This window comes from Anabas testudineus, chromosome 21 (assembly GCF_900324465.2).
Source record: "Anabas testudineus chromosome 21, fAnaTes1.2, whole genome shotgun sequence".
In the NCBI taxonomy this organism is placed as follows: Eukaryota; Metazoa; Chordata; class Actinopteri; order Anabantiformes; family Anabantidae; genus Anabas; species Anabas testudineus.
In genome coordinates, this window is record NC_046629.1 from 7,202,098 (window position 1) to 7,216,504 (window position 14,407).

Genomic DNA, 14,407 nt, shown 5'->3' on the forward strand with positions numbered 1-14,407 from the left:
CCCTACATGTTAATGTGTAAACTGAAAACAATATTAGTCATTGTTCCTCATGTCCATTGTTGCTCTGCTTACAACACAGAGATAGTCTGTGGTATGTGGGTAAATGGGTATGGTTCAGTCTTTACTAAAATGTCTTCTTTGTGCTCAAAGTGTGCTCAAGCTTAAGCTGAACACTGAACCAGCAGCTACTGCATCACCACTGTGTCCTGAATGAAGAGGATCAATAGAGTGTATCTTGCTAATTTACAAGCCTAAGCACACAGAAGCAGCATCATGCAGGTTTGTCTAACAAAAGTCTTTGTTTAATACCTGTTTTAATCCAGTTCACTTTCTACAGGCAGCATTTCTAAACACCACCGTGAACATCACTGTGGACACCACTCTACATTAATGCACGGAGCGGTGTTCATGAACTCTGAGTGACGTTTACAACGGCATTCATAAACACTGTCCCGCAAATTTACACTAGATTAAAAGTGATATTAAACACAGGACCGCGAGGGAATGGAGAAGATTTATGACCTCTTCAGAGAATCAAAAGCGTCAGATATATATAGCAAAGCTGAGAGTCACGGATCCTGTGAACTGAGTCATGTTATAATCAGTTCAGTGTCATAATGAAAGTCTAGAGGAGCTGTAAGGTTATTTTATTTTAATCCTATCTGTGTGTGCAGCAGGACGACGCCAGTGTAATCCTGAAGTGTGGACAACATCGTGGTAACATCTAGAAGAATGTAAGTTTTGTTTTTGACTTTCATGTGAATGAATTGTCAATGTTGTAACCTAGAATCCAGTTCTTAAATACATAGACGAGCTACACATTACCAGAGCGACTCAGATAAAATGAAAGTTAGTATGTGTAGTGTAAACATGTGTGCGTGTGTGTGTGTGTGTGTGTGTGTGTGTGTGTGTGTGTGTGTGTTGCTGTCAGCCTGTCCTTGCTGTGTCCAGCACTGACAACAGAAGCTTTGGTCCTGTCACTGCTCATCGCTGCTTCACATCCACAGCGTTCACAATGTGTCAGTGTTTCTGTTCCACATGGAGGCCAGTGGGGCATCATTACCATCTGGCTATAAGGCTATACTGATGTCAAATATAGGCCAGTGAACACACACACACACACACACACACACACACACATGCATACACACACACTTACACACTGATCATCCACACACTGTGCTCTTAGCACTTGGAGAGCAACAGGGGGAAGGAGGCGACGTGGACATGAGGCGAGCCGCTGTGACAGTCCGTCCCAATTGACCGCCAGCGCTCTGGTGGCAGTTGGCCTGGTTCCTTCTCATTGCACTGTGACATTCCCTCAATCAGCACTGTAACACACACACACACACACATGCAGACGCAGAGATATGTCCTCCAGCGGCCCTCATTGTCTCACTAGACCATCCATATGAGTCATTCTTCCCTGATTACAGCTTCCAGTAAAAGCACACACACACATTTTTGCATGGCAGTCAGTGTGCAGACACTCATTGACATAATTCCTTCCATAGCCCCCTACTGCCTCACCGTAAACTTCGCCCTAACCCTAAGAGGCCAGATTCAGCTGTAATACAGATCAACACATGTGGCCTAATGCACTAAAACCTTTTAATCGATGTATTTTATTTTTATATTTGCTGTGAGAGGAAGCTGAATCCCATATTTGCCGTTATATTTTACAGGACAGCCACTGAACATCTGAAAGAAACAGATGCTGTGCGTGGTTACATTATATAAATTGTTTTTGCATAGCTGGTTGAAAACAGATGAATCTACAGAACTTATCCCTGGTGAGTTTCACCTTCCCCAGACGTCTTCTGAGAGCTGTTAGTCTCATTAATCTTTTGTTTTTGCTCTCCTGCCATCTTTCCTCTCTCTCTTTTTTCCTCCCTTCATTGCTCGCTCCTCCTCTCTCCTTTCCAGACAATGATCCAATTAGCTGCTAGCTGCCGTGGCACCAGTTGCCTGCAGATGTCAGATGCCTGTGAGTGTGTGTTTCTGTAACTGCCTCAGTAATTACCAGTGTGATACTCTTGCAGCTCTGTAACCTTGTTCCTAGTTCGGACTCTGTGCTTCATGCTACTGGTGTGTATCGCTCTGTAAAGCAGACATAAAGCTAAGAAACAGACCTGTACTGAAGCTTTAATCAGTTGAACATTGCTATGGAAGTCGTGCACGAGCTCACACTTTGGTCCAGAGTGGAACAACCACAGCTGAGTCATCGCCATATTCAGCATCACCACTGATTTAAAATACATTACCACACAGGAGGTAACGCATTGTAGCAAAACAAGATTGATTTAGTTATATAATAAATTCACAAATCCACAAAATACATTTTAAATAAAAAGATTTTTACTACTTTTACTATGTCTGTCCACTTGGATTGACAGGGGTGGTAAAAACATCCTGCTGTTAAATACGTCTTGTCCCCTGAACACACATTGTTGTTTCCTTTGTTTTGACTTCCAGACTGCCTGCAGCAATTTTCCAGACACTGACATACTCCACCTGTCCACCAGATGTCCTCAATGCATTCCCGCCTCATTTCTGCAGCCAACTGCAAAATGAATATGTAGTGTTTTGTTCTCTGTCAGTATCCTACTCTCTTGCACTTGCATTGCCTTGAATAGAGCAACATGCCTATCTACTTGAACTCACTTAAGTTTGAACGATTCGTCTCTGAAAACCTGCCGTGGCTCGAAACAGTGCTGTGAGTAAACAGTGAAAGATGCTGCCCCCTTGGCACCGTGCAGCTGAAGGGAACTCTGGCTGGAATCCCACACTGCTGGTGTCCATAACTTCTACATCTAATTTATATGTTTATATTTAAAGATTTTCCAAGTGGTGTGACGTTTGTAGCACAGTAAAAAGCAGAGCGGAGTGTTTACTTTTATTTTTTGCTATGATTTAACCATGTGTGCGTTTGGCTGAAGCTTCGCAGCAGTCTTTTCCATAACCTCTGTTCTCCTGCTATCATAGAAAAGCAGAACCTGTGTTCATTAAAAGGAACATATTTGTAAAGCCTGCAGAGGAAATCTGCTGGGTGAGTGGTGACTGAAGGCCAAATTGGAGAGAATAATAATCGTTTGAAAGTGTATTTGCATTAACAGGCACGCGGTCATGGACACTGTGCATGTGTGTGTTTGAACGTGTCCATCAACTTCTTCTTTTGTTCTCCGTATCACTCCATCCTCTGAGCCTCTTTCATCAAGGTCCTCAGGTCAGAGGGAGCAGCAGCTGCTTGAGGCTGTTCAGGATCGTGGGGGGTTTGACCTTTGACCTTAATGGTATAGCATCACATCACCCGTTTTAACACAGCAATACGAGCGAAGACAGAGCAGGCAGGATTAATGAGGGAGCATGCCTGGAATTCATCAGGGCTTCATCTTTGTACCTTTGAGATTTTGCTGTCCCACAGGAAAATACGTTCTCAATATCAATAGATACAAGATAATGTTTTATTCAGTGTTTCACAGAGAAAGCAGCAGACACCATGGAACCATGAGATGCTAAACACCTGCTCTGAATGTTGTCACATCATTCAGTTGGTATAGGACCATAGGTGCGGGTTGGAGAGGCCACTTCTCCGTCTCCTAGTCAGCTCAGAGGCTGTTTACAGGTCAAGTTTTGGGTTAGTAACACTGACTTTCTCTTTAAATTGGGAAACAAATTGCTGCCTCCCATTGTTTTGAAATGTTGAAATGTTGAAATGTTTTTCTTCTTTTCTTTCCCATTAATTATCTCAAAACATTTGAGATTTATCTCAGAGGCCCACAGGGGGCCATGACCCCCACCCTGGGAACCACCATCAGAGGTATTTATGCCTAGGGCTGAAGTTTATATTTGGCTATATTACACACCTTATCAGAGAGGCGAACCCCATCATGTATTGATTTATTTCAAAGTAAATCTCTCAGCGTTGCCTTGAGATGTCAATATTAAAGCAGCTGCTTGAGAAAAGTATTTAAGGGAAAATCAAGGACCTCTCAAGAGTTTGGACAAGTCAAAAAAGATAAAATCACACATATATCAGGTAAATATCAAAGCTGAAATTAAAAAAAAAAGCATTTGTGGCTGTTTGTAGTTTCAAAAGAACAGTTGGTGTGCCTCGGTCTGTGTGTCAGTCATGTTTCTGCCCCCTCTAGGGTGAATTCATTATGATGTTTTCTGCTATTGTCGCTGTTTTCTTGATTAATTGATTAGTTATTTGTCAGTAAATGTCAGGAAAGGTTGAAAGATGTTGATCACAAATTCCCACAGCCTCGGGTGTAATTTATAATATCCTTGTTTTGTTTGAGCACTACTTTAAAAATCATTGCTGTTTAATTTTCTATCAGTTGACTTACAATAATCAATGGTTGCAGCATCTGTGTGTGTATGAAAAATTATTATCATAGACTGAAAAGCTGCCATTTTAGTTAGGAGAGTGTTGGATACAAATACTAATTACAGTGTGTTGATACAAGAGATTTTGCAGTTAAATTTAAAGTTAATGGTTTCTCTCTCTGTTTCTTCATCCCAAATGTCTTTATTCAGACAACTTGTCATATTCACGTGTCCGATTCAGAAAACTGAACGTGTGACATGAAGCCGTTCTTATGCAAATCAGTTTACTACGAAAGTCAAACACACTCGACTCACTAGCGATCAACAGTTCATCACAAACGGGGCTGTAACCCTGAACGCAGAGTGATGATTGGCTCTCACGGCTGTGGTCTAAAGTCATTAATTAACATGTCTGTATGACAGTGGAGCTGTGTGAGTGTGTATGTGTGTGTGTATGTGTATGCTGGCACAGGAGTGTGAAATTGGCTAATTAACGTGACCTCCCTTTGATCCGGGGAGAATACCACATATGACATCTGAATTGGAGTGAGCCGGAGGGATGGGAGGCTTCCTGGAAATCTGTAAGCAGCGTGTGTGTGTGTGTGTGTGTGTGTGTGTGTGTGTGTGTGTTTCCAAGGTTGCCACAGCTTTGAAAACTTCATTTAACCCTATGTTAACCCTTAAGCTGCAAAACACAGAAAAGAACAGCAACACGGGCCGAACAAGGTTAATTCTCCCTCTAATTGAGTTGTTAGAAATCTAAAGGTGAAACAAAACAGATCAGGAAGATAGATGCTTTGTGTACAAGCATTAAACTTAGTACACATGACTATTATTATTTAAAAGAGTTAGTGTAGACATATTTTTACCAATGACACCCTGTAATGATGTAGTTTGTATTTGAACCCTCAGGTGGCCTCAGTGATAATAAAAATAGATTAATGTTTATTTTTGTCGTATCGCTGCTAAACAACAAATTAACATTGTTTGCAAATATCAAGGAGTGAGGCAACCGTGAATAAGAGGAAACAATGAATGTGCTGTTCTGTAAGCACGTCGCTGCGCCAGATGGAGGAAGTTAAACACTAAACAGATAGACACGAACTGCTTCATCACACCAATATGTAAGAACCATATTCAAGGGTTTCTTCCAAAGATGTTAACCGTCTGCAGAGCCCAACAGCACTAATATCCAGAGAAAACATTATCATTTGTCTCATTATTATCATCTCATTCCTGTTAGAGCTTGTGTATTTTATTTTTTATCCTGCCACAGTCAGCTGAGCAGGTTTTAACAGACGTGGATTCACTGGTTACATCCGTCAGCAAAATGGTAGCAGCAGCTTGTTTGTACTTTAGTCAGATTCTGAAAGTGAACATCAACAACCTCGATTAGCGACCCTCTGGGCAACAGCGATAAATATTTTAAAAGAATACAGTATGTATTATAATAAGCTGTGCAACTAAGGTGCAGCAGTGTTTTTACATTTCCTGTAAACATAATGTTGAAATGTTGCTAATTTAGATTAAATGTAAAGTTGCAAATACATTGATACTGAACATAGTACACCACCCTAATATATACATAATACGTAATATGTACCTCATCATCTTAACCACATGATTGCAACCCTGTTCCTCTTGTTAAATACAGCAATTAATTCATTAAAAAACAAACAAAAACATTGCAGGAGAATATGATACTGTGAAATGTTTTGTATAAATGACAAAAACTGTTTATTTTACTTTATTTGGATAGGAAAATAATTGAAAATAACATATATTGTGACTTTCAACCAGTATATTGAGTACTGATACAAGTGATCTTACAGTGGGGACGAGGACAGGAACTTCAGTTGTGTTGTAATTTCATCGAGGCTATGAGTCTCCCACTTTTAGACATTATCACACCATTCAGTGGGTGTTGTTTTGTGACCATATTGGTTTACAAGCCTCTAGTCTGTTACCGCTGGACCTTTGTTGCCATGGTTTTAATTATAAACACAGAGAAACAACAGGGTTTGGTTCAGACACCAAAATTTGGTTTTGGTCTGAAAGAGGAAATGAACTGATCTCTTTTATTTCCTCTGTTTGTTGCCCTCCCTGACCTCCTCAATTGTGCTGATGTCATGCACCTACTGGTCTACTGGTAGGTCTCTCTATTCAATCCACGTTACCTAGAAATTAAATGTACACATGATTTAAAAAGATCAATGTTGTGACATGTGACTGACAGCCCCTTGTCACTTTAACAAACTGGTGCTGAGCCGCTTTTAGAGCTGCTCACCTTTCATTCTTCGCTGCCACTTTCCCCTTCTCTCATCAGTCCTCTTGGATCTGGCCTTTCCCTCACCATCCAGATCTCAGGCTGTCTTGTACAGTCTAAAGTCTGTCCATCCTCATCCTGTCTCTCTGTCTCTGTCACATCAGGTCTTTGCTCCAGTCTGTCAATGTCTCTCTCTGGTTTCTACACCTGCGATTTTGTCACACTGAGTTCTCTGCTCTTTCTGTCTCTTTTCTTTTTCTGTTTGTCACTCCTGTTTTCTCCCCTTTCCACCTTTCCTCCCTCCTTCCTCCTTCCTCCTCCCTCCTCCTCCCTCCTCCTCTGCCTCCCTCATCCCTCTCTCTGTTCCCCTCCATCACCTCCTGGGTAATGACAGGGGGACAGGTGGAGACCAGACCATCACTACCACCAGTCTTTGTGTGCATGTGTGTATGTGTGTGTGTGTATGTGTGTGTGTGTGTGTGTGTGTGTGTGTGTGTGTGTGTGTGTGTGTGTGTGTGTGTGTGTGTGCGTTTGACACAGACAAATGCACACACACACAGATGGTGGACAGGGGTCCCTGCCGGCCAGCCTGTCTGGTGATGGGGTGTTGTTGTTGTTGAGTGCACTCAGCCACACATGATTAGCTAGACAAACACATACACACATATACACACACACACATATTCCCTTCTACATAGCACATATGGGGCTCAGCACCAAAACAAGTCACCTGCTATTCTAGTCACACACACACACACACACACAAACACACACACACACACAGGACAGAATAAGGATCAGAGGGGCCGTGGGGCTGTCAGTACTGATTATGCATCATTTTTGTTGTGTGTCTCCGCTTTATGTAATATTATCAGTATATTATTATAAGTGTATATAAAAGATGTGTTGAAGTTGCCCAGTTCTAACTTGCATGATGGACCAATTTAGCAAGGTTGGCTGTTGCCATAAAGTTGGAGCAATATCATCACATGAGTTTTTGTTTTGTTCTATTTTATCAGTTCAGCAAACCGGTGGATCTAGTAACTATGGAAGTCAGACAACATCCCCAGCTGAGAGTAGTTATATAGGCTACAAATAAATACAGGCAAATGGTAATATTACTTCATTTAATGTGACATAAAATAAGCATTTGGCACAATAATGCAATTTTAGAAACCAAGAACAGTATGTTTGACATAAAGTCTTGGATGAAAGAACACTCCTAACATTCATCATGTACGTTCTGCTTTACATTCAGACTGGCAAAACCATTCTCACTCAACTTCTCATGTGAGTGTTCACTTTGGTGGAGACTGATGTATTGTGTAGTGCAATAAATGCTAACTAGAGGCTCTAAATACACTAATAGTTAAACCTATGCAAGAGGCTGTGTTGTTGGCGGCGTGTTGTTCTATGTATCAGTGAGACAATGAAGTAGTGTCCGTGAAGTGCAGTTGGAGGGCTGCGTTTATGTGTTGCATTGCAGAAAAAGTTGAACCAGATTCAGCATTTTCTTTTGGCAGAACTCCTCCGTAGTTCTGGTCCCTGCTGCCAATTCATGCTTTCCACGTATGTGTGTCCACAAGCTTATGTGTGATGTAAATTGACTTTCAAAGTCTGTGAGGGTCCGGGTGTGCATATGTCCACTTGCAGCCTCAAACTTTTTGATCCACGGAAGTGTCCACACTGTGAGTGCACGAGAAAAGGAGAGTGTATGCTCATTCATACACTGTAGGCATGCACTATTTATCTCAGCAGCGTTGGCACTGTTCTTATTCAGCAGTTACACATTTTGTTTTTTCACATTTTGCAGCCAAATGCAACAAACAAAGAAGCTCTTCTTGTTGGCGATTGCCATACCAAGTTGCCATTCAATTCTGTAGCTTTCGTGTGTGGAACATATCAAGTTGTAATAAGAGAAGAAGCATCTCTGCATATGTGGTGCACATACATGTGTGAGGGTAAGTGCAAATCATACATGGGCCCACTTTCCCATTTAAAAGAATGAGAAGGCCTGGTTAGTGTAGTGGGATTTGGGGGCACTGCAACAAGACACAAATTATTTTCTGTGTGTGCATGTGTGTGTGTGTGTCTCCTATCTCTTCTCGCCACAGTACATCAGCAGGAGCTGTCAGATCACCATCAGGCCTTGCCAGTCAAACTGAGGATGTTACAGCAGCAGCATCCTGTCCAGCAGCCGAGTGACTGCAGATGGATTACACGCACTCTCTGTTTATCTCTCCTCTGTCTCTGCTTCAGTCGCTTTCTCTCTGTCTTCTGTGTCTCTGCAGGAAGCTGCTGCTCTCTCGGCTCGGGTCCCAGGGTCGAATGGAGGTGAGCTGAGCTGAGTGGAGAGGTGAGGGGACAGGTGGCACAATGCCACGGCTTGGCTGCGGCTGCCAAATGAATCACAGGTAATCAAAAATCCTGTAGTACCCCAGTGTAAAATGAATTCATAATTCTTTGCCAACTGGAGCACAAGGGAAAGAAAGAAGAATCTGACAAGCTTGTGTCTGTCTTCACTGGTTCCACCTCTGGACAGGTAAAAGAGTATTCTACTGGTTTATTACCACTCATAAAACCGATTAATGCCATTTACAGTCTACTACACGTACTGTAGCTCAATCTCCCATCCAAAATCCACCTAAAGAAAAATTTAACACATCAAATCCAGCAGGGGCTGTGAAATATTCGCACAAAGATGTGTCTTCGCTAATATCTTAAATTATTATGACTATTTTATACTAAATGTCAAATGAAATTATAATTTAGTTACTTAATAGAACTGTTGGAAATTTGGAAAGATGTGCTTCTTCAGCAAGAGTCTGATCAGAATCTGAGAATATTTCATGTCTGTACATATAAATATGATGTTGGAACAAAAAGAAGGTTAGATCACACCAACAGCTTTATAGTGTATAATGTTTTCCAGTGTTTATTTTCATGGCATCACGGTGTATATTTTTAGTACATCATAACACATGAGCAGGCAGCCCTATTTATACCACAAACCTATTGCTAAATATCACTGTTGTGAGTTTGTGAAGAAGTGTGTAACGTAAAACTGTTGTGATTCTGCTCCACCGTGAGGAAACGTGATATTCGTGCCAGTCTGAAAGAGCGAGTAGGGATGGAACCTGTGGACAGTTACGGCACAGAGGGTTTTACTGAGCGTGACACAGCCCTGTGAAGGTCACCCATCCATGTAAATAATACGGCATCTGTGAACAAACACACACAGTGGAGCACGATGAGACAAAGACACACAAGACATCAGAGTATCAGATTATGAACGTGAAGAAATCCATGAACTTGCTGCGAAATATGAGATGTGTGTACTGTATAACCGAGGAGAAACACACACAAAATCTGGAGGAGATAAGAACACACACACGAACGCCACCAGAAAGCATCCTTTAAACACTCAACACCATGTTACTTGATTTTTGTCTTTACTAGTTTATCTATACTTAACCTAGACTTCAAACGATACTAATGTCAAACATAATCTTTAAGAACAGAACATTGTTAGTAGCTAACTGAGGAAGGCGCTGCTCATTTACCACAGTCACACCCTATTAAACTGAAGTGAACTGCACAGATCCAGAAGCTGGCTTAGCTAACTAAAAGAGGCACCTCATGTACTTTCACAGTCAGCTGAGTTTTTTGAGTAATGAACACAAATTTGCCAACACATTACACCTACAGTGTGTTAGAAACCTGTGCTGTTCTATCCACTGAAGTCATTATTATAATAGTTTGTCATGTTTTAATCGTTATATTTAAAGCTACATACAACTTCACCATTTGTCATGTTACTCTCTATGCATGGCCCCGCATCACCACGTATCATCAGTGTCCCCTTATGGCTCGTACTTTCAATCAAGATCAAAACACGCTAGCTTTTGCGGAAAACACACAAACCTGGCAACTCTACACAGACCTTACTATGTGGAGTTAAATAATTGTTGTGAGGGTGTAAGAATATTAGATGCTTTAAAGTTAGTAGGTTAGTATAAGTCTATCTTTGCTCTGGTTTGGTCTCCACCAGTTATATTCTACTTTATATTTGCAACCCTCATCCATTTGGTGCTGAACAGCCTTCAGCAGCTGGGAAATGCTGTTCGATAAGTGGTGCTTTAATCTGTAAAGTCAGTGGCATTACCCTTTAAGGTTACTGGATAGGGAATGTATTATATCAATGAGCATCTTTGTAAGAGTATTAGTAGTCTGTGGCTGTGTCTGTGAGCAGGCTGTGAAAGGCGTCCCAGCTGCCGTCCATGCTCTTCCACTGGGTCCATGAATAATGCAGAGCTCACATTTTCATACCACTTCCTCTTCCCTCCCTCCATCGCATTTTCTCCTCCTACTCCTCTTCCACCCATGTAGTAGTAAAAATAGAACCAAAGACCTGCAAGCTCTTGCAGTGGTGTTTACACCACAGTGACCCTCCCCACTGCTCTCTCTCTCCTGACAGTAGGGTTATTACTCTCATACATCTAAGCCTGTTCTCTATCCTCCACGGGCGCCAGAGAGCAGAAACAACAGGCGAGGTTGTCGGGCTAGACTGGGAGCAGAGACAAGGTCCTCAGGTAGCATATATACGCTTCATCTCCATATCTTTATTATGAGGCCCATAAAAATAGCCCTGCAAAGGCCTCTGCCGCTCACCTCCTCCCGCCTCCCACTCCGCCTCTGCATGCACTCAGCCTCTGCTCAGGGGAAATGAAAAGCTGCCCTGCTCAGACATTAAATGTAGAAATTAGGATACACAGAAAAATGAGAACTGAGGGATGAGTCTTCTCCTTCTCTGTGGATGCAAAGTTCCCTGTCAGTCCATGAATACAATCATCAGTGATGCAAAATGGTAGAAAACATATTTAAACTCACTTTATCTTGATTTGTGTTTAGTAATTTTGTGTTTGTCTTTGTAAGATGCATGAAAACAGCGTTTTAATGAGTTTCTTTGTATAGGAAAAATAGACAGTTACAAGATGTATAAATAAAACAGGTCACACTCACATGTAGACTGTGTGAATAGTTTAATTCATAGAAATAACATAATTCTCTTTCCTTGCAGGTACATGGATTTACCAATACGATTAATACGTGAGAGGCAGAAGCTGGGGATTTAAGAACATTATGTGGATAAATATGACACATTCACAGAATAATAATGCCAAAAAATGTAAATTTTTCAGAAAGAATAAACAAAATAAACCTTGTTTAACACTATTTCACAGGAGAAATTGAAGTGAGGAATTCAGTAACCATTCACCAAAACCCTCCCCTAATTATTATCGAATGTAAAACCACAAGGAATGCATTTAACAGTCCTGTGTGTGTGTGTGTGTGTGTGTGTGTGTGTGTGTGTGTGTGTGTGTGTGTGTGTGTGTGTGTGTGTGTGTGTGTGTGTGTGTGTGTGTGGATACAGCAGCTTTTATGCAGCAGTGAACAACAGAGTAGTTACCAAACACTCATCACACATTTTAAGAGAGACAAAGTGGAGAATTATAAGATAAGGTTACACTCCATGGATGAAGGTCTCCTCTTTCTTCTTCTCATGTCTTCTCCTCTGCTATTTTAAAGGTCACAGTGGAAACAAGAAAAAGACAGATTAAGCAGATGAAGTCTACTGGAACATCTTCCTATGCTCCATACTGAAGGGGTGTTTAACACCACACACGCTCCTCATGCAGCAGATCTGTGGCTGAGAAAGCCCAAATGGCAAACTGTGACTCCAGGTATGTTGGTTCATGTCGATGAGTGTGTTTGTATGCAGTCGGCAGACAGGCGAGTGTAAACAGTAAAGTCTCTGACAGTCTGCCGCTGTTTGAACCCACCAGTCACTTAAGAAGGCACAGAAGAGAGCGGGGCTGTGGCAGATGTGAGGGAGAGAGAGAGAGGCTGATGACTAGATCTGTGGTCCACAAACCCAAATTTTCCAGTTTGGTGGGTTTCAAGGTGACAACATTTTGAGAAGATGTATGGCTTGTTAAAAAAAATGATCGTGTGTGGCATGTTAGACATATCTGAGTAGTTTTGTTGGTGCACTCTACTTAATGTGCAGCCTCACTTAGACTCACTTTTAGAATATTATTTCATGATATTCTATGTATTTGATATCATTCTTAGTGTTTATTTACACAGCTGTTTAATTACTTTCCATTTCTGTGTAACACACTGTACATTTCATCTCCTGTCCGTGTCCATGACTGCCTGAGCACTGTACATGCCTACGAGCATTATTTAGAGCAGTCATTATTTCTGAGAGTTCTGTTAAATAAGAACTCATGTTATTTATTCAGTTCACTGTAATTCAAATGCCACCCACACAGTCAAATCCCATCTGTTCGCTCGCTGTTCCCTCAATGCTTCACTGTTTGACTTCAAATTAGTTGTCATAACTGTGAGGCAGTTGCATTTATAAAAGGCGGCAAACTGGCTTACCTTAATCTATGATTTTTTTCAGTCTGTGGAGCTGAATGAAAAATGCTTCCAAATGGCTCAGATCAGTGATGGTTCATGTACGAACCCCTGATGAATTTCAAGAGATGGTCAGATACTTTATTAGTTCTATGTGTAAACAGTCTGAGATTTAAAGACAATATGAGAGTCTAAGGAAACAAACTGCACATACAGAACAAAGCTGTATGTGCAGAATGTACCTATTATGAGCCTAAGACGAAGATATTGATCACAAACCAGACAAAGACATGAGATGACACAAAACAATTGATCGGAGCTTTTCTTTTATTTCTAGGAGCCCTTTCAGTGCTCTTTAAGGATCATTAGTGACCAACTGTGAGTCATTATTTAAGGCGGTATGAAAACCAAACTGTTAACTCAGGTTTCCTTTTTCTCTGTCACTTTTTGAGAGAATGACAAAATTAAATTAAGGCAAGTTAGTGCACGTCCACCAGAGATGAAACAGAACATTCAAAGCAGCAAACACACTGTGAAGAATCCACACTTGTGGTATTTTAAAGGCCAACAGGACAAAATTAAACCATGCGAGAGAAAACACAGTCTGTAACACACTGAAACATGCTGATACAAGTGTTGTGAAGGAATCAAAGCGCTGTTTTCGGACCCTTTGTGAATATGAAGCATATCGCAGACAGACTGTCACACCGTTTCTTTGACGGTTTCCCGTGGCAGGTTTTTTAAATTACCCCCTGGACATCCCGCCATCTCCAACGCCTTTCAAAGAGCTTTTAGTTTGGCATTTGATTCCCTGCTCTCCTTTTCTTTAGATGTGTCTGTGTTTCTTTTTTTTCTTCTTCTTCTTCTCTTTTCTTCTCTTTCATGCAGAGCACCTTGGCTGCTGAAAGGAAGTGTTGGATGAGTCCACGTTTATTCAGTGTGAAAAGAGATGATATGCAGAGTGAGGAGAGGAGAGGAGAGGAGAGGAGAGGAGAGGAGAGGAGAGGAAATAAAAACAGGAGAATACATGAGCAAAGAGATAAGAAGATGAAACAAGGAGAGCAGGCGAGGGGAAAGGAAGAGGAAGGAGTAGATAGAGCAAGAACTTGAAAGGGAAGGAAACAAGGAGACAATCAGAAAAGAAGATATAAAGGAAAGGAGATGAGAGGAAACGATATGAAGAAATGAAAGGCAAAAGAAGAGCAGACTGGTGGAAGCAAAGGGCGGGGGGAAGGAGGAAAGGAGAGGAAACGAGGATGCAAGAACATGAGAGATAAAGGGGAAACAAGTGCATGAAAAGAAAAAGAAGAGAAAGAAAAGAACAGGCGAAGAGAGAAGAAGAGGAGAGAACAGGCAGTTGATGAGAAGGCAGTCTTTCGTTAC

General features: G+C 41.4%; 1 long non-coding RNA gene across 3 annotated transcripts; it reads left to right on the plus strand.

The window, feature by feature from the left end:
• The first annotated feature begins 149 nt into the window (after positions 1-149).
• LOC113172608 lies at positions 150-14,407 on the plus strand. 3 transcript variants are annotated; one of them, XR_003299778.1, is made up of 4 exons: positions 150-279; positions 675-734; positions 8,890-12,342; positions 12,445-14,407. It is a non-coding gene; the product is annotated as an uncharacterized LOC113172608 (long non-coding RNA). The 3 variants fall into 3 exon arrangements; XR_003299776.1 differs by having other exon boundaries at positions 8,890-14,407; XR_003299777.1 differs by having other exon boundaries at positions 678-734; positions 8,890-14,407.